Source organism: Lygodium microphyllum, chromosome 20, assembly GCF_053477565.2.
Source record: "Lygodium microphyllum isolate KBCC chromosome 20, Lygodium_microphyllum_v1.1.10, whole genome shotgun sequence".
In the NCBI taxonomy this organism is placed as follows: domain Eukaryota; kingdom Viridiplantae; phylum Streptophyta; class Polypodiopsida; order Schizaeales; family Lygodiaceae; genus Lygodium; species Lygodium microphyllum.
Window position 1 is genome coordinate 118,197,009 of NC_141154.1, and position 6,000 is coordinate 118,203,008.

Here is a 6,000-nt window from a genome sequence, read left to right on the forward strand (position 1 = left end):
TCCAGTCATCTGTCTCTCTCTCTCTCTCTCTCCATTTCTAGTATTTCTCTCTCCTTTGCACACACTCTCTTCTATAGTCTTAGAGAGAGAGAGAGAGAGAGAGAGAGAGAGAGAGAGAGAGAGAGAGAGAGAGAGAGAGCATGACAACAAGGTAAATTGCAAGTCAAAGTAGCCTTCAAAATGATGCACCTTGCGTGGTTGTGTCATCCCTTGTTGGCTTTGGGCACTAGGAAACCCCTTAGATCCAAACCTTGTATGGGTGCCTTGTTGCATGGTACTAGCTTGATGCTAAAGCTCAATGCCCTCTTGGACCTTTTCTCCCTCAAGCTCCTCTTTAAATTTACCAACAATATCTCCAAAAAATCTCTTGTTAATGTCATCCTTTGTCAAAACTTTGATCCTAGCCAACTCACTTGTTGACACCATCCTCAGTTAGTCTCTTAAACCTTGAGCTCTCCTCCAACAATCTTCATGGCCCCATCTTGCATAGTGCTCCTTGTCCATTGTAAGACACTCCACCTTGATGTCAACATCTAGTTGTGTTGGTACATTAGGATGATGACAAAACTAGGCATAAGGAATACCCATCTGTTGGCCATCTCTTATACCAATGCCTTTGTGCCCTCTTCCATGTTTCCTCTCTTACCATGATATACTTGGTTAAGCTTTGCTCCTCCTCTACTCTCCCTCATTGCATGCCACCCAACCATCATTCCTTTTACACTCCCATTGTCCACCCCTTTCCCTTGATGATAATTATATTTGGAGAGACTTCCATCAAGGATATTATATATTTTGAAAATATAAATGAATCAAAATTTCTTACTAGTATGAAATCCAAAAGATCTATGGCCATCATGTGAGGGCATGCTTTACATATGATAACCTTTTTGGGGGCTTGTATGCATGCATGCACTCACACACATGCACATGTGTACAGGCACACACACACACACACACACACATGCGCATGCATGCACACATGCATGCATGTGGGAGCTTTCACTCAACCACCAAGACCCTCGGACCGCTTATTGTTTCAAGCGTTCCAAGCTGAGCACTAATGGCTACCTCTCACATAGCCGACGCGCAATGCATACCTTACGGGTGTAGTGAGCTTACCTTGATGCCGTTCGAGTTACCTCCTCTCCTGCGCACTCCGGTAGCTCCACGATCCAAGTGCAAGCTTCAAGTAAGCTCCATCCTCAAGCTCCACACTCCAAGCTCCATGTCCGCGAGCAAGACAAGAGAAGAGAAGAGAAGAGAAGAAGAGAGGAGAAGATGGAGAGCTTCTCCTCCTCGATCCCTCACCCTCACACACTCACTCCCTCACACTCTCACACTCCCTCTCTCAAGCACAAGCTCAAGCAAGCAAGAAGAAGGAGAAGAAGAAGAAGAGGAGAGCCACTTTTGGCCACACATAAGAATGAGTTTCTCATTCACGTTTCAACTTTATATACAAAACCCTAAATCCCTTTTGGGCAGTCATCCCCTTTTTCCCCTTTTTACATGGCCAGCCATAGCCTAGGCCCTTTTTCCCATTGTCCTTCTATCTTCCTAGCTTCCTTTCCAGCGCCCGTCTACATTTACAAATTGCACGGGTGAGAGCCCGGCGCTCTTTTACAAGATTTCAGGGTGCGCCTTTTTATTTTAAGACACGCCTTTCCCCTTTTGCCTTTGCCTTGTACTTTTAAGGTTGCCCTTGGGCTTTTGGCCTTTTCTCCTTTTCTTTCTTCAGTCGACTACCTTTTTCCGTCTTTGCCCTGTGTCTTTTCCACTTCTTTTTGCTTTCTTCGTGTTGGGGTTAACATTACCCCCCTCCTAGACGAGTGCCAGTCCCATGGCACTCACCGTCGTAGGTAGCATCCTTGAGTGAGTTCAACATTAGACATCATACTTAACATCTTTTCAAGGGGTTACAGAGAGTATCAATAGGATGCTCAATGAATCTCAACAACTTGACCACTAGATATGAAACTATTAGTGAGCTTAGGTGCATGGTATACATTCTGAGAAGTAAAGGTAGATCTATTCTAAAAAGCAAACTGCACATCACCTATACTAGCTATATTGCATGCATAGTCATTACTAAGATGGATTGATCCACACCTATTACTGCAATATGAAAAAAGTCACTCTTTACGAAGAGTTGCATGAAAATATGCATTAAAGTCAAGTATCCAATCTTGAGTTAGTTATCTATTTACTATAACTAGCATATGTGCAACAAGAAAAGTAGAATTAAATAATATCTCACCATCATCATCATGCACGATCAATGTATTGATTTCTTCAATCTTTACCTTTGATGTACCTTATTTCTTGCCAACATCCTTATCCTCCTTCTTCTTATCATTTTTTCTCTCACTTCCATTTTTAACAGTCCTTTTTAATATGACTTGTTTTACCACAATGGAAGCATCCAAGATCTTTATTGGACCTAGATTTTCTATGTGACTATCCATGGTCCTAGTTCTTGCATCAATACTATTTTCTGCCTTTGTCTTCTTGAGTAGTGAACACTATTTTTCTTTTAGGAAAATTTTTTATTTTTAGGCTAAAAATATGGGTCCTTGGACAAGTCTAGCGAAAAGTAGGGTCATTATTGAACCCCAAAATCATAATGATAGCCTAATATTGAAAATTTCGGCATAAAATTTGAGTTTCAATTGCCTAAAATGGACATTTTTGAAGGGGAAGAGTACATGTATTCATAGAGGTCTATACATAAGCATATAACAATGTGCGATAAGGTACCTTACCTTGTCGTGAAATCATGATCAAAATTTTGAGATAGGTCTTGAAAAAAAGATCATTGGTAGTGAGTGCTTGACCATTTCTACCTTAGTCCATGGATCTTCTCCATATACTTTAGTCAATGAACTATCCAAAAAATCATTAAACTTCAATTCATTGTCTATTGAATTACTTATGGCTATTCTAAAGATGTCCTATGATACAATCAAGGAGCATAACAAGAAGGTCACCTTAACATCATCTCCAAACTTCAACTTGTGATTTTGCATTGAATGAATATGATGTTGAATCCATTAACATGGGAGGTGATATTAGAGCCTTTCTTCATCTACAATTCAATCAACTTTTTCATGAGATACACATTGTTAGAGATAATGTGTATGTCGATGTCTAAATACTATGAAAGTCACTAGATATAGTAAAAGCATGGTACTATAGCGTCAATGTTTCCTTATAACTGTAGCATAATAAGATCATCCAAATGTTTAGAAGTACATTGAAAGACCGATCTCCCTGACACCATTACAATACTTTAAGAAACATTATTCTTGCTCATTCATGAGTAAATATGCATAGATAGTATGCCTTTATATGTAGTTAAATAATTGCTATAACGTATACATCAAAGTCTCTATCCAATAGTAACACTTGTTGCACACAATAGTTGATGGATTGGAATATATATATATATATATATATATATATATATATATATATAGAGAGAGAGAGAGAGAGAGAGAGAGAGAGAGAGAGAGAGAGAGAAGATACTTCTTTCTTGGTGTCTCAATAGCTCACTTGTGAGCAACACCTTATTGCCTTATCACTCAAAGAATAATGAGTGAGTGCATACATATATAGCTAGGGTTAGTGAGTGAGATGGGCAGCCGACCACTTCGGCTTTTACCCCAACAACCTCTCACTTAAAGGCCAATGTACCTTGAAGGGAGACAAAAGAAAATAAGAAATTATGAGATAAATACATGTGAGATGCCCTCACCCAATGGCCATCAAGTCTCTGTGAGGACATACTCTTATTGAGAAAGTCTACAAGGTTATCATTGGTATGAACTTTGACAACCCAAATGCACTTGTTCTCAAGCACTTGCTGAATGAAGTGATGCTTCACTTCTATGTGCTTGGTCTTTGTATGAAACACAAGATTCTTTGCTAATACAATGGCAATTTGGATCACTGTCCAACAATGGCGTGTCTTCTCCAAGGCCGAACTCTCCCACTAGACAAGCAAGCCATATAGCTTATTTTCATGCCTTTTTGGCTACTACATACTCTGCCTTAGTGTGGTAGATAATACCACATATTTTTACAAATGAAACATCCATGAGATTACACCACCATACAAGGTAAAGACATATCATGTGGTTGACTTTATATAGACAACATTCCCTGCATAGTTTGCATCTGTGTACCTAAGTACACCGCTACTGCTTCCCAAAGTATACACACATATCCCTTGTACCACTCAAGTACCTCAAGATGCCATTCACTTCTTCCCAATGCTTCTTGCCAGGATTTGACTCACTATTCCCATTGCAAAAACAATGTCTATGTGAGTGGCGATCATAACATACATGCAAACCTTAGCCATTTCAGCCCTCTCCCCATCAGGGTTAGGACAATCATCAGTGCTTAGTTTCACATATGGAGGCAATGGAATACTAATTGACTTCCCCCCCTCTATGTAGAAATGTTACAATAGTTTGTTAACATAATCCTTTTGTGATAGATAGGGCAACTAAGTGTGAGGCTGACTATGTAGCACAAAGGATACACCTGACACTACCGGGTGTGAGGATAGTCACAACCTTTAGCAAGGGTGACCTCATCGAACCTCGAGGGAAAGGCAAAGAGGGTGCTGACATAACAGTCAAGCCTACTAACGAGAGCAAGGACTTGTTGGAAGAGTTGATACAAGCACAGGTCGAACAGCGAGAACCAGTAAGTGAGGCCATGCCTGAAACAAGAAGGTCAAGAGATAAGGCCAAGAATGGGCTTTTGACTTACAAATATCGTAGAAGATCCCGAAAGAAGCCAAAGCCTTATAAACGAAGGCATCGATGGAGGGTTAGCGCAATGCCATGATGGATATCCAAAGCATTGCTACATGCTCAAGGGTATTACGTAGGTAACTGATGGATTTGGGTGCCAAAACCCCTTGCTAAACCTCCCTTGTCAAGACTGAAGGCCAGATCGTGTCAATAGCAAAGAAGCATAGGAGGAGATCTAAACAAAAAACCAAGTCTTGAGTCAACAACAGTGGAGTGACTGAGCCCCTCACGGTCGAAATCAAGGAACCAAACGGGACCAATCGGAGGGTAAATCCTCAGCCTAGCATGCTTGACAAGCAGATATCAGATGTAATCAGTGAGGATATGCAAAAGCCACTAGTGCCCAAGAAGCCATTGATTCTCCAAGAGGATAGCATGCATCATAGGCTTAACATTACTCATGGCAAGGTTGAAGGCTCAACAAAGCAAATAGCAAAATCATCTAACGGCCACGAGCAAATCTCCCAGCCAGTGTCAAAGCCACTTAGGAGTCCCAAGTCTCCTACACCCTCTTCCCCTAAACGGACACAGGAAGCACAACAATCGTCAAGTGCGGCTACTCAATCCCAATCTCTACCTACATTAGAGCTTCCAAATGTCCAAGAGGTAGGGCACGTCACTACCCTTAGCTCTCAACCTAAGGATATGCATGTGCAATCCACCGTGGCTAGCTCAACTGATACTTGATCTATGCAAGTGAATGCTCTAAGGGCAACAAAAGACACGACCACTTCCAATCGACCTAAGGACTTGACATTGCAATCCACCAATAGTAGCAAGTCCACTGAACTTCTACTCAGCAGGCCATGGCTATGTCCCATAAGGATACACTAGAGAAAGAGAATGCCGAGGCCCAACTAAGCACATCAATTGTTGACCTAGTCCAGGGTCAGACTCGATAGAAACGACGGCTCTGCACTTGTCGAGTGCGCAGGAATGGGCCCCATATGGGCTTAATTTCGCATTAGTGGGTTGAAGTTGAGGTCTGCCAAGTTGAGTCCAATGATCGTGAGTCAAGACATTGAAGTTTGCTCCCTCGTCGATCAAGGCATTGAAAGCGCATGTTTATTTTGCCGTGACCATAATATGGAGGTATGCGGGCTCTATGGCTTCCTCATCCTCATCATCAACTTCTATGATTATGGCCACTCGTATCTTGACAGGCAGTTCTAGCATG